Source organism: Leptonychotes weddellii, chromosome 16, assembly GCF_054177405.1.
Source record: "Leptonychotes weddellii isolate Sample4059 chromosome 16, ASM5417740v2, whole genome shotgun sequence".
Taxonomy (NCBI): Eukaryota; Metazoa; Chordata; class Mammalia; order Carnivora; family Phocidae; genus Leptonychotes; species Leptonychotes weddellii.
This window is the reverse complement of record NC_138384.1, coordinates 8,722,993-8,746,723: the sequence shown is the minus strand read 5'-3', so window position 1 is coordinate 8,746,723 and position 23,731 is coordinate 8,722,993. Positions and strand designations below refer to the sequence as shown.

At 40.8% G+C, this 23,731-nt stretch overlaps 1 protein-coding gene across 5 annotated transcripts in view; it reads left to right on the top strand.

The window, feature by feature from the left end:
- The window catches only part of WWOX (WW domain containing oxidoreductase), a 918,520-nt gene that overhangs the window by 184,791 nt on the left and 709,998 nt on the right, over positions 1–23,731 (top strand). The gene's annotated exons all lie outside the window — the stretch shown is intronic.

Below are 23,731 nucleotides of genomic sequence, written 5' to 3'. Positions count from 1 at the left end.
CCAGTCCGGACCTCCTGTTGGAAAACGCTTCTGAAGGAGAGCAAGACCATTTCCACGCTGCAAGTATCGCCACTTCCTCCTTCTAGTTTCGGGGCAGCTGACCTTCCCCGATGTATTTTTAATCATCATCAGAAATAGTTAAGGTGAAATTGCAGCCTCGGGGCATTGGTGGACTGAGCATTTGGTTCTGGTTTCCTGGAGATGGTGGAATGTGCTCCTCTGGCTCCTGGAGGCCAGCCAGTTCTCCCTCGTGGGTGTTTGCAGAATGGCTCTCGGAAAGAAATAGGATGTGATAAAAGGATGAAAAAAGGTGTTGCTTCTTAGAACAGCCTCCCACCTTGCGCGTTCTAGAAAGAGTGACTGTTCAGTATCTGCCAACCCTCTCCCCAGAAGGCCATAATAGCAGCAAAAAATAGTTCTTGGGGCTCTGTGGCAAGCGTGCCCTATCTTTGCAGTTCTCAGGGGAGCATGTGACGGTGGCACATAAGGCCAAGGCATGGTTTCCTTGGATGAATTCTGTGGCATTTGGCCATGTCAAGTGTAGTCTCCGTAAAGCAGAAGCAATTTCCTGAATTCATTCCCAGGAAGAGGAAACAGTCACGGGGAAGAGCCCTCTACGGTTTCCTGTTCGTGTAGCCCAGACAGAAAAAGTGAAGCATCTTTATTCCCCCCTAAGGACAGTCTCCATAGATATTTATCCCTGAAGCCTAAATGGCATTTGAAAACATTTGTATTAACAAATGGCTGTTTTAACTTAATAAAACCCAAGAACTATATGAATGGACTTAATACCACTGACCTATACACTTAAAATGGTTAAAATGATAAATTTTAGGTTATGCATAGTTTACCACAAATTGAAAAAAAGAAAAACAGGACCCGATTCTACACAAAACAAAGCACTATATAAAATATCCCAGATTAGGGGCTCCTGGGTGGCTCAGCTCTTGATTTCGGCTCAACTCAAGATCTCAGAGCCCAGCATTGGGCTCTCCCTCTCTCAAATAAGTAAATAGATAAAATCTTGGAAAAAAAAAAAAAAAGTATCCTAGATTAATGTGTCTTGAAAGAAAATTTCACTATCGATAAGATGTTCCATTCCAGTTACCACGTAACTGGAGCAGCCTTTGCATGCACGAGATACGGGTGCTTTTTTCTGAATGTGTAAGTAAAATTTAAAGATTCTCCTTCCTCTTTTTGTTCACCTTCAAAGAGGAATTTAATTTACTACTTCATGTATACTCCTCAAACTTCCTCCTGGAAACAGAAGAAAATAAAATGAGGTTTTTGTAAGCCCAGATGATATGCATGTTATTCTTATTTTCAATATAGGTAAAGTAATCTCTCCACTTTATTTTTAAACACTACCTCATAATATAAATAATCTAGTCTTTTCTTGTGCAGCCTGTTTATTCAGACAGGTGGAAGTCGACGCTAAAGATTGGCGTTAAATTGAGGAAACCATTCATGTAGTAAATAAGTTAATTTGTTTCTGCCCCCAGAAAGATTAAAATATAGATTCTTTTCAGACTCTGTATTATTGTTAACACCTACAGTCCCTGAATATGTTTGATTTGGGTTTGTGTCCAAAATTTGGAGGTGCTTTTTACTGCAATTGAAATATTTTTACAGTTACAGAAATCATCATGAAAAGTGTTTTCTTATTTATATTTGAGTTTCTTGGCATTTGTTATTAAATAAAATGTTTAGCTGGAAGCCTTTTATCAGTTCCCCAAACTATAGCTAAGGGTGAAGGTAATATCAACATAAGTTTTTATTATTTTTGGGCTTTTTGCAGACTTATAAGCCCTCTCCCTCCAAGTAAAACAGTTGTATAATGAGGTAATAAAGCAGTTATATACTAATCTACAAAATCTCATGACAATGTCCTTTTTTCTAGTTTACACCTAGGTGAGATTCCTTGGAGACTGTCTTCATCATATAGCCAGTTGTTGCCCATTCTTTTTGACTTCCATATACAAAAACAGATATGAATGGCCTGACACATTCCCTGTGACTGCCCAGTATAAAATGGAAATGATACGCCTATCCCTGCTTATTGTACCAGATTCATGACCATTGGACATACAATGACTGAATGTATGACACAGGCTTATGGAAATGGAGTGAAGTTTTGTGATTCTGACATGCTCATCCATAAATGCCCCTCATTCCATGGACTTTAGTTTGTCCATATTACTGGTATTTTATAAACTGCCTACTGTGTGCTAGCCTTGTGCATACATTGCTTTATCCTCCCAACAACCTTTGAGATATCTACTATAATCATCTCCTTTTTACAGACACAGAAACTAAGACCTTTTTTTTTTTTATTTTAAAGATTTTATTTATTTGAGAGAGAGAGCGTGAGAGCACGAGCAGGGGGAGGGGCAGGGGTTTAGGGAGAGGGACAAGCGGACTTCCCCACTGAGCAGGGAGCCTGATGCAGGGCTCAATCCGCAGACGCTAAGATCATGACCTGAGCCGAAGGCAGATATCTAACCGATTGAGCCACCCTGGCGCCCCTCACAGAGGCTAAGACTTAAGAGAGGTCACATAATTTACCAAGAGGGAGTGAGTAGAGCTAGAATTTGCAGCAGCTGTTCTGTTTCCAAAGCTCTGCCTTCCGCACTATGTTAGAGTGGAAGAAGATGGTTTGGAATGCCATCAGCAGTGTAAGGTAGTTGGACTTTACCTGTCCAGGCTCAGCTCAAAAACCTCTCCCCTGAGAAGCCTTCCTTGAGTCCTGCAGGCCAACTCAGGTTTGGGTCTCCTGGGTCCCTCCCCTGCCTTGTGCCTGCCTCCATCCTGGCTTGTATCTTTCCCCCACCATGAACGTTGTTTGCCACCTCTTTTTCCAGAGAGCCTGGGCGCTTCATCAGCGAGATAGACTTCCAGGCTCCAGGTGGACCTACTGTTTTAGAATGTCTGATTGTGCATTTCTAAAATCCTCCTCAGGTCATTCTTTGGAGAGTTAAAGTTGAAGAAACATCCCAGTAGACCACCAGTTCCTTACAGCCAAGGGCGGGTGTTTTCTTCTCTGCAGTCTGGGGCAGAGTGGCCTGTGCTGTGTGGGGGCTTAACGAGTTAGTGAGCTAACAAGCTAAAAGACGGGTATTAAAGCAACGCTGAGAGCTCATCAGATTTGGTCCAGTCTGTTCACTCAAGTAGAAGCACATCCATTCGTCTATCCCAAGTATTTATGTAGTTCAATTAAATGGGCTGATAAACTAATTTTTTTGGTGGCTAATGAGCTGTTGCTTTTCCTCTATGTCATTATGATCGGATGTGATGATTCCACAGTCGCCCAAATTATCCCCTTCATTATGGTTTTAATAACAATGTCGATCATTGTGATTGATGAGGATCACTGGCGTTAATTTGTGAAGTGCCCCTTTTGCTCTTTGCATTCAGAACTTGGCGGACATTATTCTCATGGGTTATGTAGGGAATGTTATTATCCCTATTTTAGAGACGGAGAGACTGAGGCTCAGAGAATGTAGAAGTCTGAATGCGAACCCAGACCTGTTTCCATTGCCCATGCTTTTAACCACATCCTCGGAAACCATATTGTTTTGCTTGTAACCTTTGTGTAAAAGTTTTCAACTATGATTTTCCACTTGGACATTCTGAGCAGCATGGAAAAAAAATACCATATTTTGTATAGGTGTTACATTTTAAAAATTTATTTTTCATGTTAAAAAAAATAATGACCTTATTACTAAGCATTACAGTCCTACAGTTATAGCGAGCATAATCTCCTCTGATCTGACACTTAGTTTGATTGCTAAAAATGTCCTTGATAGAATTTAAGATGTATTATTTTTACTTTTTCCATCAAACTGAAATAATGAATTCAGTACCTCATATTTATAGAATTCTTCTGATAAAAATATGTGAATACATACACAAACATGTATGCATCTTAAATGAAACTAATGGAAATGTAGGAATACTCCATCTCAGTTCTCCAGAATAAATATTTCATGAGCAGGAGGCATATATGTGTGTGTGTGTGTGTGTGTGTGTGTGTGTGTATGTATAGATATCAGATACATATACACGCTTCAAGTTTCAAATGTTTACTTTGTTCTGCAAATGTGACCTAAACTTCTGGTTTAAGTTATTTAGAGTTTGGTTTTATTGGAGATGCATTTGAACTTTAAATGGCTAATCCACTTAAGAAATTAGTTACCGTACTATTGAAAGAAAAACACAGCACTTGCAGAAAGGTATTATCTCCACCCCCCTCTTTTTCTTTTAGAAGCCTCCCGTGATCCACTGGTGGTAAATATTTCATGTACTTTGCATATCAGCCCGAGTTCCCTTTGTGAAGTCAGGTAAATGGAATGTAAATCCCCACGTACTCCAGACAGTAAAATGGCATTATTTGATGTTACATCACATAAACATGCAGATTTGATTCCCCCTTTACTCACGCTGTAAAAACAAAGTTTTTAAAGTGGTTAGCCATACCTGGAAATGTAAATGCACTCGCCTAATGTAATGCCAAAGAAAAATTAAGACAAATGATACCACATCGCTGCCACAAACTGCAGCTTGTACAAAATTCACTTTAGTTATTATGCTGTGAATACGGGCTCTCACCCTCCTCTGTGAATGCACAATTTATGTTGAATGCAACATGAATCATTTTAATAGACCGAGCAAAAAGTCCCCAAAGTCGATTTTCAAATTATGAACCTTGGAACAGAATATAACAACAGCGAACAACAAATAGTTCAGACTTTACTCTGAGCTATGTGTGAACCATTAAAAATAAAGCAAGCACTTTAGGTTAGGTGTCACACAATTCATAGCCTAATGGCAAAAAAATATCAGAAATGGGGAATTCTTTTATGCTGTTTTTCTTGCCATCATTCTGTTCAATTATTTTCACATTTGTGTAATCAAGATATTCCCAAACAGAGCATAGAGTTGTATATTGTTTGGAACTAATTATATGTATTATAAATCCAAGAATTAATTTAAATGACCCAGTTTCCACAGAGAAAAAGCCACATTGTTTTTAAATAGCTAACTAAACAAAATGCTCACCCATATGGGAGAGATTTCCAAAGAACTGAAACCACCCACCAGGAAAATGGAAAATCCCTCCAAAAAAAAAAAAAAATCATAATCGTATCAAGCAATTTGAAGAAAATTACATTGAGGGGAGGCCAACTTTTTTTTTTTGTAAGAAAGGAGAGCAGAAGTTGAAGTTGAGGTAGGCATTTATTATACCTAGAGATGGAAACTAGAAGTTCTCCATGGAGTCCTTAGACCCATGGCATCAGCATCACCTCGTAGCTTGTTAGAAATCAAAATTTGCAGGCCTTGTCCCAGACCTACTGAATCAGAAGCTGGGGTTTGGTGGAGGCTAGGGAGAGGGGTGAATTGGGGGTGAAGCCCTGTGATCTGAGTTGTAACAGGCCCTCCAGGGGATTCTGATACATGCTCATGGTTGAGAACCTGCAGTTCACATTCTGTAGGACTGAGGTGAGGCCCCAAAATTTGCATTTCTAGAAGGAACCCATGTGATGGTGATGCTCTTTGTCCTGGCCAATGAAATGCATAGCTTGCGGTTGCCAGGCAGATAACACAGTGATCAAAGGGAATTTGTGGAAGACAATAGGGAGTGTTAAACTAGGGGACACAATCTGACCTGCTGTTTGAGAGGTAAGGACCACTCAGCTCCAGCCACCTGTTTGCACCAGGGAATGATTTCTGATTTTTTTTTTTTTTTTTTTTAACTAGAGACCAAAAAGTCTGGTTCTTTTAAATGATATTTCCTGAGGTTAAATTAATGAAAACTAATTTTTTTTTAAAACCCTGCAATTCAAAGAAAACGTTTATGGTAGGCAGCCAGTTGATAATCTGTGTAAGGCTTTATCTTTTATCAAATCTATTAAGTATGTTAATAAGGTTGGGGGCCTATAGAAATCCTGGAGCGACTACATTGAAGGATTTTTTTAGTACAATTTTAGATTTACAAAATAAGTAGTACACTGAGTTCCATATATTCACCTGACACCCCTCACCCCCCCACACACTATTTCTCCTATTGTTAACATCTGGCATTAGTGTGGCACATTTGTTACAACTAGTAAAACAATATTGATACAGTATTAACTAAAGTCCATAGTTTACATTAAGGTTCACTGTTAGTGTGGTACATTTCATGGGCTTGGGCAAAGGCATGATGACATGTACCCAGCACTACATTGTCATATAGCATAGTTTTACTGTCTTAAAAATCTCCCTGAAAGTGTTTTTAAAAGCTCCATCTATTCATGCTGGAGTCCCTGGGTGGCTCATTCAATTAAGCATCTGACTCTTGGTTTTGGCTCAGGTCATGATCTCGGGGTTGTGAAATTGAGCCCCACATTGGGCTCCATGCTCAGCCAGGAGTCTGCTTGAGGATTCTCTCCTTCTCCCTCTCCTTCTGCCCGTCCCCCTGCTCACTGGTACTCTATATCTCTCATAGATAAATAAATCTTAAAAAAAAAAAAAAAGCTCCCTCTGTTCCTGTCACCATTTCCCCTAGTGATGTCCTTTTGAGAATTAAGACTGCAGGCTGGAGGATCTCAGTGCTCAGAACAAGTTGTCCACATACTTCAAGATGCCTCTAGCAATTGTAATTGAATCCTGAAGCTAGGGTTTCTTGGCTACCATCTTTCCCCTTTCTTCATTTCATAGGGAAGGAGCTGAGGCCCACATCACCAGTCTCGGGTCCTTAAGGTAGAACTGGTCTAGAAGTGCCCCCTCTGTATGTGGAGCACCTTCTCCCTCTCTGCCCTCCCACTTCTTGCTGGGGTCTCCCTCAGAGAGATCTTGCCGTATGCTAGCTACATCAGGTCACCCAGCAACCAAGTTGATGAGAGTGGCAGTGCTTTTATTTTTATTTTTTTTGTTTTTCGTTTTTCATTTTAAGTATATATAAAATTATTTTTATCCAAAATGATAGAGATCAAAGCTTTCTAGAAAAGAGGGATGGCTAATAATATAGGTCCTGTGTTTTGAATTCACATAGTGTACTCATTATTATTGAATTCTCCTATGTAAACAAAATGTTAAATAATTTACTTCTGTGAATTAAAAAGAAAAGCAGCACACAAATTTATAATCTCACAGAAAAACCTGATTTTTATTGCTTGCCTAACACTGCCTGGTGAGCAGATAGTGATATACACCAGTGCCCTTATGGATTTCTAGCTCCTCAGAATTTGGATCGTTTGCTTCATCCATGGAGACAAAGTTGTTGTTTTCCCCAGTCATAAAAATAGCAGTTTTATCACTGCAAGATTGTGTTGTGTTTTTCTGCCCATGGGGGATAAAATGACTTTATTTTAAATTGTTTTATTATTGTTACTTTAAAGGAGTTAAGAACACACAAAATATTCTTATAGAATATTCTTATAAAGACCTTCTGTAGTTTCTATAAAGGACCAGAGAATCTTTCATTGAAGAGATTTATTTTTTTTTAAATGCCCCTTTCCCCCAGAAAATATTTTCTTTGAGTTGGACATAGGGCAATAATGCCCTCATAATTTATAATGAATCCATTCTAGAAAACAGAAAGTTCTTTCTGGGTTCTGTCATAATTCAGGCGTAATGTGTGATTATCTGTGAACTTAGTTTCCCACTTTTTCCTTTCTTCCCTCATTCCTTCCCCTTTTTGTCTTTTCTTCTTTCATTTTTTTCCCCCATTTTCCTCTGTTATTTGTTCTTTCTGCTTCCTTCATTGTTTCCTTTTTCTTCTTCTTTTTGTAAAAATTATATATGCACGTGACTTACAGTCCATCAGGTAAATTCTGTTAGGCTTTTATATAATAAATTAAAGCAACCCTTAACACCTTCATCTCTTGCTTGCTCTTTCATGGATTCATCTGGTGTTTCTATGTGTAGCTTTCACCACACTTACATGACTACTTCTTGATTTTCTAATTTTAGATGCTGCCTGGGAGCTTTTTCAATAACAAAAAAGAAAATTTGGCTTTCCTTCATCCTTACACCTCTGAGTCAAGGTGCATCTTTTGTCTTCTGCAACCTTTCACTAGAGTTCTGTCATGATTTTTTAAAGCAGACAATTTAGTATTTACATTGTTGTGAACTTGCACGTGTAATCATGGCTAAGCCAAATAGCACGCCAAGATTACCTTTTTCTTTCCTACACCATCTTTTCCCTGGAGTTAATACTTATATTCTTGTTTGCTTAGTTTCTTATTTATCTGTCAGCAATTCGACCTCAGATTCTCATCTAACTGCATAAATCTCTTTTCGAAAGGTTCGGAACATAGCATGTATTCCATTGTTGTCATGTTGGAAAAAAAATCTCTCCCAGAGTCTCCTGACCAACAGTGTGGGCCGGTTGTGCTCTACAGCTGGGGCACAAGAATGCTTTCCTGTGGTTCTAATTAGAGCTACCGTTACGTTCTAGAACCTGGAGAATCCAGTCACCTTTGTCCTGAGTTTGAGCTCCTGTTTCATGTCTTCTGTTGTTTTGGTTTGCTTACTGTTTTGTAGGAGCACTTCCTCCAGTAGCTTTCTGAAAAAGGAACATGGGATATACAAATACATATATTTTTGGAAAATTTCGTGTTTCAAAAGGTTTTAATTGCAGCTTTCACTTTATTTATTGTTTAGCTAGGTATTGAATCAGATTTGGAATCAATCTAGGTTTTAAGACATTAATGGTTTGTACCTTTTAGTGTTGCTCTTGGAAAGTACAAAGCCACTTGATCTTCAATCTTTTTTATTTCTCTGTTTCCCTTTCGAAAATAATAAGGGAGGCTTATCTTCCACCCTTTGCTATTCTACAAATAGGAAATAAAAGCCCTGAAAAGGATGCTGTCTCTGTCCTCACTGTTTTTCAGTTTTACATAATATGCTGTGATATGAGTCTATTTTTTGTCCCTTGTACTAGGCACTCAGTGGGACCTTTTAATCTTGAAACACATGTCCTTTAATTGTATGAAATTTTCTTTAAATATTTCATTGATGATTTCTCCCCACTGCACCCCGTCCTTTTTTTTTGCTTTTCTTTCCCTCCCTTCCTTCCTTCCTTCCTTTTCTTTCTTTTCTTTTCTTTTCTTTCTTTCTCTCTCTCTCTCTCTTTCTTTCTTTCTCTTTCTCTCTCTCTCTCTTTCAGAGAGAGAGCACGCATGCAAATGCGAGGGGAAAGGGAGAGGGAGAGAAAATCTTAAGCAGGCTCCATGCCCAGTGTGCAGCCTGTCGCAGGACTCCTTCTCACAACCCTGAGATGACCTGAGCTGGAAACTTAAGCAACTGAGCCACCCAGGCGCTCCTTGCTGTTTTCTTTTCTTTTTCCTTCCTTTCTTTTTTTTTATTTTAAGTTTTATTTATTTATTAGAGAGAGAGTGCATGTGCGAGAGAGAGAGAGATCACGAGCATGGGGTAGAGGCAGAGGGAGAAGCAAGATTGTCTGCTGAGCAGGTTGCCCAATGTGGGACTCGATACCAGGACCCTGGGATCATGACCTGGGCCAAAGGCAGACACTTAACCGACTGAGCCACCCAGGCACCCCTTGCTGTTTTCTTTTTGAAGAACTTTACTCAGGACTTTGACCTCCCAGACTGTTTCATATTTATTTTTCTCTGCTATATTTCATCTTTGTCTTTGGTGCTACTTTCTAGGAGATTTCTTCTAGTTTTCCCATGAGTTTTTCATTTCTGCTGGCATATCTTAAATTTCTAAACATTTTTTTGGCGTGTGTTTGGTTGATTTTCCTAAAATTCCCTGTTGCTTAATAGCATTCTAGTTTCATGGATGGCATTTACTCTCTTATATCTGATATTAAGAATAATTGCTTTAGGTTTTCTTCTCTCTGTATAGCTTCTGTCACCTCAAAATTGCTTTTAATTGTTTTGGTCACTGTCTGTGATGATAAAGTCTTTCCCTTGATGTTTTGTCTGTGGATGTCTATTTGTGCTTAAGAATAGGACCCAAAAAGTTGTTGGCAACTCTAAGCACATGGGAAGAGCTAATTAACTATGTATCCCACTGATGGGTGATATGGCTAGACTCTTTGTTGGAGAAATCACTGTGCTTGAATCTTTAGATTCTTCTTGTTGGCTTGCTGAATTGCCTGGAGAAGAATTTTCCAGTACTCTATTTGGGGAGGCCACAGTTTTGGCTGCCAGAATTCTGGGAGCCAAGTGAGGGAAGAGGGCTGAGTCTCAGCATTCAGTACATAAGCATTTTGCTAATCTCTGTTTTCAGTGTAGTACCACTGTTCTCAACAGTGTATATACTATTCAGAGAATAAACTTGTGTTTCCTCTGAGGTTAGGAAATGACCAAGCCCTGGCTCAGTTGTGGGCGGAAATCTTCCACCTGCAGAAATACAAGCCTCAACCAGCTTCTGAGCCTTTGGTGGTTCTGTGCTATGAATGCCATGTTCTGTGCGTTACTTCTTGGCTGACCCCCGTAGCTTAAGGCTCAGCTTTCTTGTCCGTTAAACCACTTATGAGTTGTCCACCTGCTTTCTAGCATCCGGGTTTTTGGGTTTTGGCTTTTTATTACATTCATTGAATGCATTTGCACTTCAGGGGTAGCCCCATCAATTCCTATTCTTGAGGTTTGAACTGATATCTAAAAACAAGTCACCCTGGGCTACAGAATGGCCCTGTGGCCCTGTATTCCTTCTGGGTGTCCTCTGTGTGCCCTCAGAGCACACTCAGTGTGGAGGATCCTCTTCATGTGCGTGTCCTTAGCTTTCATCAAGCTGCCTGTCACCCATGATGCCTTGTTGATTGAGTAAACTAATTCATAATCCACAGCCACTTCCCTTGGATACTTGCTTCTAGGCACATTAAATGGTTGGTGTGCGGGTCCTCATTTTTCTCAAACTTCCATTTCCGTATTAATTCTCAATCAATCACTGACGGCCCGCTGTCAACAGGCACCATTTTTGGTGGGACCTGATGATGTATATCCCTTGTTTTCAGATTCCTCGCATCTCATTGTGTAAAGCAGTGCCCTGAGCGGGGTCTTAATGCTTTTGGGTGCAGCCCCCTTGAGCTTTCAATAATGGCAAATCTAGCGCAGGTACTGAAGGGAAGCAGATCTTTAAAGGGACAGGACATGGAAGCATGGCTTCCTGGACAGGGGTTTAGTGAATCTGTGTGTGGATATGCACCCAGCTAAGGGCCTATTTATTGGTAATTTAGGCAGGATATAACCTTTGGCTCCCAAGGTTTAAGACCAAAGAGCTGCATCTCTTTGGTAAACAAACTAATGGAGAAAAGAGTGGTTTCTTGTAAACCGTTTGTAATTAAGCTGCTTTAATATTGCTATGGCATTAATTTTGGCTTTTGAAAGTTTTCCTTTTGCTAAGAATGGTGATGATGGTGACAGTGGTGACCACGTTGAGCATGCTGGTTTGAGCAGAGAAGTCTGTGTCTGGTTCCATACTTTTTTCTTCTCTCTTTGCCTTCTTCACTTACTCTTTTCCTCCCCCTCATGCATGCCTCTTCCTCCCATGTCACCCCACCTTTTTTTCCTCCATTATCAAGAACTTTTCTGGAACTCTACCATTACTCTTCCTTGCCACTGTCAAGTGGATTGTCCTAAGGGCAGAGGGAGAAGGTGTGCAATTAGTGCGTTTCACCAGACTGAACAGAATCCTCGGCCAGGTGCAGGCGAGACTGGCTTGTATTTATGAATGAATGGCAGTATTTTGACAGGATGATGAATAAATATGCTGTGCTCAGAGGGTTCTGGTGATGAGCGTTTCTTTGTGGTCTTGTAAGTGATGGGACTCCCTGCTTAATTTTTCTAAAATCTGCATTTATTAATTTTGTATTTTTTTATCAAAAGGTACTTGCTTAAAGAAATGTGCCATATAAACCCAGCTCATGATGTCTTTTTTTTTTTTGAGTAATTTCCAGCAAGGATGATTGGATAACCCAAATGAACCTGTTCTCCTGTGTTTCTGCCTAGGTGACTGAATGTTTAGTGGGCTCTATTCAAATGAACATAGAAAATGCCACGCACCTGAGCATCTACTGGCTTTACCATTATTAGGAATCTGACTCTACCATGCGAATCAGCAGAGCATGGGCTACTACTACCCTATTTCCGTAGATGCAGCCTGCATGAAGGGGACCCCACTTTTTAATGAGTACCTATATACTGGGCACTTACCTGCTCTTTATACTCATTTGAAAAGCAGTAAGTGAGTGAAAAGGATTCCTATACCAGCTTCCCAACTCACTTGGTGTTTGGATCTGATGCAGCTTTACTCTCCCTTACTTTTTTCTTATTTATAATGGATAAAAGCACATCAAATTCTAACTAATGTCGGGTCCCCAAAGAAAATTTCTTAAGACCTCTGTGAAGTTGATTTGATGAAAACGGGCTCTGGGGTCAGACTGCCCATGTTACAGTCTTGACCTTGTTACTTCCTCGCTGTGGGAGCTCTGCAAAGTGACTTATCTTCTTGGAGCTCCTGTTTCCCCAGGTGGAAAAGGGGATTAATAATAGTTTCACCTCACAAGGTGGTTGTGGAAAATACATGATGTGATGCACTTGGAGTACTTATGAGAGTGTCTGGCATGTAGTTAACCCCATAAATGTTTACTCTCACTGTTACCACTCATATTGCTATCATAGCAGTCAACTAGTTGAAAAACAGTGAGTTTCAGCCTGTAGAGTGTTGACCTCAGAGCCCCAGAACTCCGTGGAATCTCAAGGAAGCCAACCTCCTGGACATTATATTCCTCAACTGCAAATGGGGGATTTTAACCTTATGGGAATGTTGGAATTAAATGAGATAATGTATGGAAGTCCCTTATATAGTTCGTGATACAGGTAGGCACTCAGTTAAGGTGGCCATTAATAACGTTTTTATTAATTCTGAAAGCTGAATGGGCCATTTGGATGTCACTTTAATAATTTTTATTTTTTCAAAAGATTATATTTATTTGAGAGAGAGAGAGAGAGAGCAAGTGCACAAGCAGGGGAGGGGAAGAGGGAGAGGGAGAAGCAGCCTCCCACTGAGCAGGAAGCCTGATGTAGGACTTGATCTCAGGACCCTGGGATCATGACCTGAGCTGAAGGCAGACATTTAACCAACTGAGCCACCCAGGAGCCCCTGGATGTCACTTTGATAATTTTTAAAGGAAAAAGTTGAGGCATTTGTCACATGCCTTTTGCTTGCTTGCTTGCCTGGTTTGGTTTTATCAACTTTGCTGGGGTGTAATTTATATATAATAAACTGCACCCATTTAAAACATACAACTTAATGAGTTTTGACAGATAACACATACCCATGAAACTATCACTACAATCAAGGAATAGACCATTGCCATCACCCCACAAAGATTTCTTGGGCTATCTTGCTATCCATGCCACTGTAGAGTCTAGATAGTGCTGGCTCTCGGAAATCACCTATTTTTTGTCCTGTTGATTAATTTGCATTTTCTAGAATTTTATATAAGTGAAATCATGCCGTGTATATGCTGCATCTGGCTTCTTCCACTCAACATTATAAGTCTGTGATTCACCCATGCTGCTGCATTTATTGGGAGCTCATTTTTTCAGGGCTGAGTAGTAGTCCATTGTTGGAGTGCCCCACATTTTGTTTATCTAATTACCTACTGATAGACTTTTGGGTTGTTTTCAATGTTGCAATTGTGCTTCGCTATGAATTTGAATAAAGCCACTGTGAATACACACACACAAACACACACCTTTGTGCATACATATGTCTTCAGTTCGTTTGGGATAATTCCCTGGCATAGAACAAGGTTATCAATAGTACTGCTATATTTAACATTTCAGAGGCTGGTCAGCCTTTCCCCAATGTGTCGGACCATTTCACGTTCTTGGCAGATTCCAGTTCCTTTGCATTCTGAATAATGCTTGATACTGTCAGTCTTTTTAGTTTTCTATTTGCGTAGGTAGTGGTATATTGTGGTTTTATTTTGTATAACAAATCACTCAGGATGACTAATGATGTTGAACACCAAAAATATGCTCATTGGCCATATCTTCTCTCCCCGAGGGCAACAACTTTATTGAGATATAAGTCACATACCCTATGATTGACCCACTGAATGATTTTTAGTGTATTTTCACAGTTGTGCCACCATCTTCACAATCATGCTGCATCTCTACTCACACTTGCCTTTTTAATTATTCCCACCCACTCACTGCCGGCTCCATTTTCTTCTCCCACCATTTAAATTCAGTGTCCCTCACAATTCTGGTTTTGATTTTTTCTCTTTGCCTGTTCTCTTTCCCCTGGAGATCATACCCACCCCCAAAATTTCAATCACCATTCTGACTCCCATATTGATAATGCCCATTTCTGGATATCTGTGTCTAGCTTGTTACTCCCAGATTATTCACCTGCAAGTATCTTCTGCAAGGTCACAAAGCTATCTTATCCTCCCCCTCCCCAAAGTCATCATATTATCTTTGCCCACACCTCCTCACCCTCCTCCCACCTCCTCCATACACAAGCTGTCCGGGGTTGTGTCTCTCTGTATCCTTCCCAGGACCAAGCTAAGTAGGCACTGGGTAAATACTCATCTAATGAATAAATGGACTTGTATTCTCCAGATTGCCAAAAATGTTCTTCGCTTTTATCTTCCTTGGAAATTAATTGCATTACTTTATTAAAGGTCTACAAAAATAATTCATGCTGCAATTCACGAGTCTACTAAACAGTTGGCCTGGCAATTTCTGATTATCATTTTGGAAATATTTCTAACCCTTGGTCTTTTTTCTTACCTCCTGTTAAAGCTTTTCTGGAAGGAATTCAGTTTCCACCTTTCCTTAATGTACCTTAAATGTTGTACATATCTTAAAAGCTGATTCCCCATAAAACAATGGATTATGGTCTCATTCCTTAGAGCAGTGTGAAAGCTTACCCGAAAGGACAAGAATGAGACTCTCTTAAAGTCATGTCCAAGTTTTAAAGGAATATAAAACTTTCTATTTAAAAAATATAGCTTTCTGCTTTCATCCCCTAACCTGCAAAGCTCAAGTCTAGTTTCACTCAGACTTGGAAATTGTTCTTTTATTATGGCTCTGCAATGGGAACAAGGCTGAAGCCCCTAAGGTGTAGAGACCACTTGAAAATGTCTTTGCTTCGGTGCCGTAGCTGTTTCATTTTAGGTAGGCACAAGCCCAAGAGACCTCATGTACTATGCCTATACCGAAGGGGATGCTAAGTAGAGAAGTCTGACTCTGAAAGGTCCCCCGCAGCTGGAGCAGCCCCTGTAATGTCACTTATACCCAGGAAAGGATGGTGGCAAAGAGCCGTCCTAACAGAAGATGCAGGTGGTGGTGTCAGAGGACAAGTTGTTGGCAATAGGAAGGGCATAGGAGAAGGGTCCTGGAGGTAAATTAACCCAGAGATACGTTGATGTCTAGATTGGAGAATTGGGAAAGAGGGTCAGGGGTCTATGACCCAAATCTAAGAGCAGCAGAAAGGTTTGTATCTGGTGTGTGTGCGCGTGTGTTGTGGGGTAATGAGTTAATGGGGCTACATGATGAGTTAGTAGAGAGAGAGAAATCAGAGAAACCATGAGAAGCAGCAGAAGAGGAAAGAGGACTGGCTGGGCCTGGGTCATGGTGTGGGTTGAGGTGGGCATATTGGTTTTCTAGGGCCGCAATAACAAAGTCCTACAGACTGAATGGCTTAAGCAACAGAGATTTATTGTCTTAGTTCTGGAAGCTAGAAGTCCAAGATCAAGCTGTCAGCAGGTTTGGTTTCTTCTGAGGCCTCTCTTCTTGACTTGTAGACAGACACCTCCCTGCTGTGGCCCCACATGATCTTTCCTCCTTGGTGTCTCTCTGTGTCCAAACTTCATCTTCTTAAAAGGACACCAGTCAGTTTGGAGTAGCAGCCACCCTAATGGGCTCATTTTAACTTAATCACCTCTTTAAAGGCCCTACCCCCAGGTACAGTCACCTTGTGAGGTAGTGGTGGTTAGGACTTCATCATATGAATTTGGGGGGACCCAGGTGAGTCTATAACAGCTAGAGATGAAGCTATAGCAGTACCATTGCCTAAAATTTACATAAGGATATGATAGTTTTCAGGAGGCATCTGTATTCCCATCTCACTCTTTCCCCCAACCCCTGCTCCGACTAGACCATGCTCAGCTGCTCACGTGATCACACTGCATTAATTGTCCTGATATAGCCCCTGGGGCTCTGTAGGCTGCCTTCACAGTCTTGCTGGATCTTGCCCCCTCTTAGTCCTGGAGTGGCATGAGCCCCGGTGGCATGCACTTCTGACATCTCTTCACCCTTCACAGATTTTCCATCAGCCAACCCAAATTTGCAGTTGTTTCTAGTGACTGAAAATAAGCTTGCTATGCAAGTGTCATGGATGAAATAGTAATGCCTAGGGGTAACAGATACGGTATAGAAATAATTCCTGGAAGTCCAGTGATCGGAAAACAATGAATCCCAACTTTGAGCCCTATTGATTTTTTTTTTTTTCCTGGGCTCAGTCTCATACCCAGAAATAACCCCTGTTATCATTTTGGTCTGTGTCACAGAAGTGAGTTTTTTACTATATGTATTATATAGATACCCGCATAATATATATGCCTGCTTATGCACAATTTGAAGCCAAATAAGATTGCACTGTGTATTTTTTTTATAGCCTGCTTTTTATTGAATTTAGTGATGGGTTGCAAACATTTTTTCCATGCTAATAAATCTTTCTTAGCATGCTCTTCAGTGGCTAGGCAATAGTTTTCATATGCATATACCATAATTTTCCCATGCCACAACCTCATCAGAGTCCTAGCTATAACCTGATAGATTTCCAGCAGCTGTGATGTTTGTCCCAAATGATTTGTTACTGAGAATTCTTGAAGTGCGGACATTGGTGCATTATTTTTCAAACTAGTTTATTGAGATATAATCTATGTATTGTACACTTCACCCATATAAAGCATGCATTTCAGTAGCTTTTAGTGTATTCGGAGTTGTACAACCATACCCACAGTCATTTTTAGAACATTTTCATTATCCCCCAAAGAAACCCCATATCTCTCAATTGGTACCTCTCCCTGGCTCTTTCTGTTCCCTCACCTCAGCCCTACGCAAGCCTCACTGTAGGTTTGCCTATTCTGGACTTTTCATATAAATGGAGTCACATGGTATGTAGCCTTTTGTATTTGGTTTCTTTCATGTAGCAGAATGTTTTCAGGATTCATCCATGTTGTAGCATTTTTTTTTTTTAATTGTCAAATACGATTGCATTGCTTGGACATATCGCATTGCATTTATCCATTCAGTTCATGCACTTTTAGATTGTTGTCACTTTTTGGCCAGTATGAATAATGCTGCTATGTTGTATTTTGTGTGGACGTATGCTTTTCTTTCTTTTGGGTATAGAACCGAGGAGTGCAGTTGCTGGATCATATGTAACTCTGTGTTTGGCCATTTGAGAAACTGCCAGCCCATTTTCCACAGCAGCTGCACCATTTTGCATTTCCACCAGCCATGTAGGAGCGTTCCAGTGTCTCCACATCCTCACCAACACTTGTTAGTGTCTATCTTTTTGATTGTTGTCGTTTTATTGGGTGTGAAGCGGTATCGCATTGTGGTCTTGATTTGGATTTTCCTGATGGCTGATCACATGTAGCACCTTTTCATGTAGTTTATTGGATGAATGATTTAAAAAAATTTTTTTGATGTAGTCTATAAGGTCACCCCTATAATAATGCCCCTTCAGTCCCATACAGTACAAGGCGAGGAGGTAAATGCCAGGTGCTTTCAGAGATGCTCCTGCTTCAGAATTATTACCTGGAAAATTCTTTACAAGAAGATTTTGAGGGATCTGATGACCCTTTAGTTTCTGAATTAGAATCTCTGTGATTGGAGTCCGGAAATATGTTGTGGTGCACACTCTTGTTGGGGAACCACAGTTCAGGAACTTGGGTGTCCTTTGAGAATGTGCCTGGGCTGGCGTCCTTGAATGGACAGGATCACATGGTGGTTAGAGGCTGGTTTTGGCAGAGGCACTGCCTCGGGTCCAGTCCCACCTCAGCCACTTAACTGGTGGGGTGAACTTCCTGTTAGTACCTATGCCTTAGTGTTCTCTTCTATAAAAGAATGATAAAATGATGAATTCCGATTTAGTACATTAGTAGTATAGTAACACTATTGTTATTATTACTAGAAGTGTCATTATTATTAATTTATGTATTGCTGCTACCGGGAAAATATTGAGACTGTTAAGAGAGAAACCCACGAAATCAGAGAGTGGAGAATTCACAGAAACACAAATGACTGTTTAAACTTTTAACATAGAAATGGGGATGGGGGCTTGGATCTTACAGAACGATGCTATTTGAAGAATGAGTTCTGTGATTGGATGAGTTTAGGCAAAGCTACTTAGAGCGGAGTTAAAGCTGTTGCTTCACTGTACGCCCTCTTGGAGCTTCTGATTGGCCAGAATACATGCTCGCTTCTCTCAGGTGGGTGTATTATTTACAATGTTTCAGAGCACTTTTTTTTTTTTCTTCAAATTTGGTGGGAAGACCCCTGCTAACCTCTTCTGCCCAGTGTTCAGGGATGTGTGGTTTAGAAATCACTGGGAAAGAAGATGTGGCTTGATAGTGAACTTGTTTTCTATAGTTTAAGAAGAACCACCTATGCGCTGAACAAGGTATGAGTGAATGAGAACTTGCTAATATTTGGGATTGTCTCTGCTCTCTCCTTGTGGTTGCTCTTCCCTCATTCTCAGTGACTTGCATCTCTGTTGCAAGTTATGAGCTAGGCCTATTTTGTCTTATAGACCGAAGTGTGGACTGAGTCCAGTGAGTCCCCAAATTGTTTTCTTCTTTATTCTTCTCTCCAATTCTGAAGCCTGTTCAGGCCATATGGAGCGATTTCTATTGAATTTACTTTGTTCCATGTGGGGAAAAGAAGACATTGTCCTCAAGAAATCTTGGAGGCTGAGCTGGTAGTTGAGCTGATGGTTGCCCCTTGCAAGTGTTCATGTTTTTAAATGGTGTGAAGTGAGCCTTCAGGCGTTTGTGCACACCATCTAAGTATCAGAGATGTGCTTCAAGCACCCCAGGGTTGCCATCAGTAGGGTCCCTGTACCAAGGGGAGGGGTGAGGAGGAGCCATCCACAGCCCAGCAAACATTGCTCCCCGATTACAACATGGAGAGGCTGAGGTACAGCCCCCATAGACCTTTTCTTTAAACCCTTTACATTTTTGTGCCACCAGAGTTCGGGAAGAGTGAGAATAATTCTGGGGAAACAAGCGCATGTTGTCAAGCTGTTGTGGAAATATAAGAAGCTGCAGGATGCCTGGCTGCAGCAGTTTAGCCAAAACTGTGGCCATAAAACTGTGCCTGGCACACGGGGGGATTTCTTACAAGCTATTAGGCGAGGTTGAGAGGCATGTCTATTTCAAGAGTGTTTGAAGAAGCAGGAATGTTTCAAGAAGCATCCTGCTTCTGCTTCTACTCAAAATATTTCATGGACTTTGATGGCATGGGTTCTCACTAATCAGATGAGGGCTCTAAACTGCGTACCTGGTGAATATTAGCCCTGCTTATCTTTGCTTATCATTGTTTGTTTGTTATTAATCTCCTAAAACTTAGACCAAGAGTCCAAAACTCAAATGTCTGATAGATCAGCCTATCATCAGCCACAGCGTTGGAGTCAGGGAGACAGCAGAGAGCTGTTGGGTTTGTGGTGGACCAGAGGGGTTATCCCAAGGACAGTGGCAACTCAGCCCACCTGATTGTCAAGACCTGAGCCTGTGGGCTGGGTGTTGCTCTCTCTGTCTTCATTTTTCAAGAAGAGCCAGGAATTTGGATTGCCAATGTGAAACCTTCCATTAAAAAGGTATAACTATATTCCTTTCCTGTTTCTGCTGTACCAGATTTTCACAGTGGCTTAAAGGAACACAAAGTTACTATCTTACAGGCCTAGAGGTCAGAAGTCAGAATGGATGTCAGTGGGCTAAAACAATGTGGCGGTGGATCTGCATTCCTTTCTGGAGGCTCAAGGGGAGAATCCGTGTCTTTGCCTTTTCTCCCTTGTAGAGGCTGCCTGCATTCCTTGGCCCCTGGCCTCTTCCTGTGTCTTCAAGGTCAGCAGTGGCTGGTCAAGTCCTTCTCAAACTGCCACTTCCCTAGTTCTCTCTCTTCTGCCTCCTATTTTTAAGGACCCTGTGATTACATTGAGCCTCCCCTCATAATCCTGGGAAATCTTCCTATTGTAAAGTTGGCTAATTAGCAAATTTAATTCCATCTGCAGCCTTAGTTATTTTGCTGTGTAACCTAAAATATTCATAGATTCCAGGGGTTAGGACATGGGCATCTTTGGTTGGGGGCATTATCCTGCCTACCACAGTACCCATGATGTATATGTCCCTTAAAAAATGCCTGGCTCTTAAATTTCTTTTTGCATCCTCCCACTGCCTAGTAGAGTGGATAGATCTGTTTGGATTCGTTGGTGGTTGAGTGTCAACCCCACAAAGGAATTGGACAGGAGTGTACAAAAGAGATAAGTTAAAACAGTTGCTTTTAGTTTATTTTATTCTTTAAAGATTAATTTTTTTTTTTACTTCCTTCACTTAATTGAAAAGCAGTCTTAAAAAAAAAAGAAAAGCAGTCTTAGAAGTTAAATGGAATGGGTAATTTATTTCCATTTCTTCTTTTGTAAACTAAACCATCTAAGACTTTTGTGTGAGGGTTAAGTAAAATAAGGCCTGTTTTCCCTTCTTTATGTCTGTGGTCAACCTTTCCAGCCAACCAGCCTGCCAGCCTGTGAACTAATTGTTCCTTTTTCCATCTTTTTGTCAAATCATCGATCTAGGCAAACTTCATTGACCCTTTGCAAAGAGGATTTGAGATGGCTTAGGTAGGATCCATGCATAAAAATCAGAAGAAAAAAAGAACCCAGAAAATCAGGTAAATCAAGGGGTAAAGTGCCATCCAGATATCTTGGCCCTAAGATATTTGTCCAGCTGTGAGTAGATCCTTCATGTGGGCTGAAGAGTCTCTGAGGGCTTCCTAGGGTCCAAGGGAAGAGGAAGACGCAGTCCACTGAATCCATCAATGAGGATCAGTCGCCTAGCAGCCATGACAGTAGGAGTTGTTCAATCAGTAGTCACCTTTCTGTCCTTCCTCCTCCTGCTGGAGCCAGTCAGGGCAGGAATGGTGGCAGCCCAGTGCCTTTCTGAAAGAGTCTGTGCTTTATTCCTTGTAGATCTAAAAAAAAGGTGGGGGGACATTTACCAATGTGCAAAGACATGGGCATATAAAATTACTATTATTTTTTTTTAACTTTTTTTGGGCGGGGGGATATTATTAAGAATGAGAAACGCAACACTCTGTGTTCATGAGTTACAGTCTGTAGCTCATGTTTAAGAAGAACTTAAAGACTTATTAAAAGGAGCAGTGCAATTTGCCTCTGCTCAGAGCCACCTCACCTGCAGGCCGGTTCCGCAAGGTCAGCAGTTAGCGGGAAGTTGCGCAGCCTTGGCTTCGATGGCTTTCACTTTACCCATGCCCTTGATGTGGTGCCGAGTTGTCAGGATTCTCGTAACACTCCTCGGTGATGGCTTCTTCTGTTCTCTTTATTTCCTTAAGTGAACATCTGTCTAATTGTTCACCTCCATTGCTTTAGTGCTTTCCTCATGCTTTCTCTCTTTCCAGACAATAAACTTTATTTTCTTCATAAGAATTCAGTCTACGCAAGGGTATTAGGCAGCTTGTTTGCACCTTTTAATTTCTGGATGTTTTCCAGGAAGGCTCTTTGCAGTGGTTCCAATGGGTTCATCTGTGAATCATGGAAGACAATGCAGCATTGTGTTTGGGTTTTTATCAGTTACCTTCTGTTTGTAAACATCTGTTTGCAAACGTTGCTGGTGCCCACCCCACCCCCACCAGAAATAAAGGGTCTCATCTCTTTTTGCTTGGCATAGGGATAAGACAGAATGTCGGCTGATTTTTTTTTTTTTTTCTTTTTTGGTCAGGTGCGTAGGTATGCAACTATCTAACTGAAACCCATAGGCTTGGCACATATTGCCAAATGACTTTTGAGAGGGAATCAGGCACTTTATTTCATTAATGGCTATGAAGCCTGGTTAATCTGCTCGTTATTGCAGTTTAATTTTGATGCTGATTTTGATGATGTATTGAAAAACTGTATAAACCAACAATTACAACTGGAAAACATTTGAAGAGACCATTATTTTTCATATGCTTAAAAATACTCGGCAAGCCCACTGTTTTTGCTTTTTATTGCATTTTATTCTTAATCTTTCTGAATTATTTATTGTTATATCTTTACTGATAAATATTTGGATTTTGTTTTTTGACTCAGTGTAAGAATGTTCTTATTTAAATTATGTAAACTATTTGAATGTTTTTGTAATTACTGATGTGTTCCCTTCTAGTTCTGTTTCATTTATGTTTTTCATTTTTCATGCTTTTGTGCTTTACTATATGGCCTGTCTTAAAGAAAAAAAACCTTTTGGTTATGGAAATTTTAAATATATTCACAAGTAAAGAGGATAATATAATAATGAGCCCCCATATACCAATCATCCTGCTTCAGCAATTAGGCGACTGCTTTTCCTTGCTCAGTCATTGTTCCTGTGTGTGTATGTGTGCTTGTGTGCATAAGTATGTGTTATACATGTGTATATGTACATATATATACACACATATGTATACATATTTTTCTAGTGTGTATTGCTTAATGCTTTATGTGTTCAAATAACATTTTGTTTAAAATAAGAGTAAAACCCATCTAAGTAGTGAAAATTAAGAACTCCATTACGAAAAGCTTGATTTTCTCATAGATTTGTGGGCATGTGGGAGAATCTCCGTCCCCTGTCAGGGTGGGAGGAAGCATTGTGCGGCTCTAGTTCATTATATACCTCGTTACCCTAAACCTAGTGTCCAGTGCTCTGAATGCAGCAGAAACAGGGGCAGAGCAGTGGGGCAAAGAGGTGCTCTTTGAAAGACTATCCCATGGCCACAGAAGTTCCCATGCGGGGTGTGCGACATGGGCTGGGCAGTTGGCCCGATCGGAGGTTAGGTGGCTGATTTCTATAGGAAGCCTGCCTGTTTGTGGCCGTGTACATCCTTGTCTCAACTCCATTCACATTTCCTGAAACCTGATTATGGAGATATGGGAGCAGGTTTTTGAAGGTCAAGGGAGGAGTACTGGTCAGGGACACTAGCCACAGACTTTGCTTTCTTTCCTTTGATGCAAATACGGCCTTGGTGGCCTCTAGTTTCAGTCATGGCAAAAGTCTCTGATGTCTGGCAATACTGCCTGCTGCAGGAAGCACTTGGGTTGGCAGTTGGATCCTCTGGCTGGTGTTGTATTGGTAATGTGGATGCCAGGCACCTGGGTGGCTCAGTCGGTTAAGTGGCTGCCTTCAGCTCAGGTCATGATCCCAGGGTCCTGGGATCGAGCCCCACATCGGGCTCCTTGCTCAGTGGGAAGCCTGCTTCTCCCTCTGCCTGCTGTTCCCCCTGCTGTGCTTGTTCTCCCCCACTCACTGTCAAATAAATAAATAAAATCTTAAAAAAAAAATGATAACATGGATGCCCCCAGTAGAGATACTATGCTAGATTCTGCTGAGAGCTGACCTAGGGAAGACCATAGCTATCCTACTTCCCAGCTCACACACACATGCACGCACATGCACACACACGCACACACACACAGGCACAAATGCACGCATGCATGACTGTGG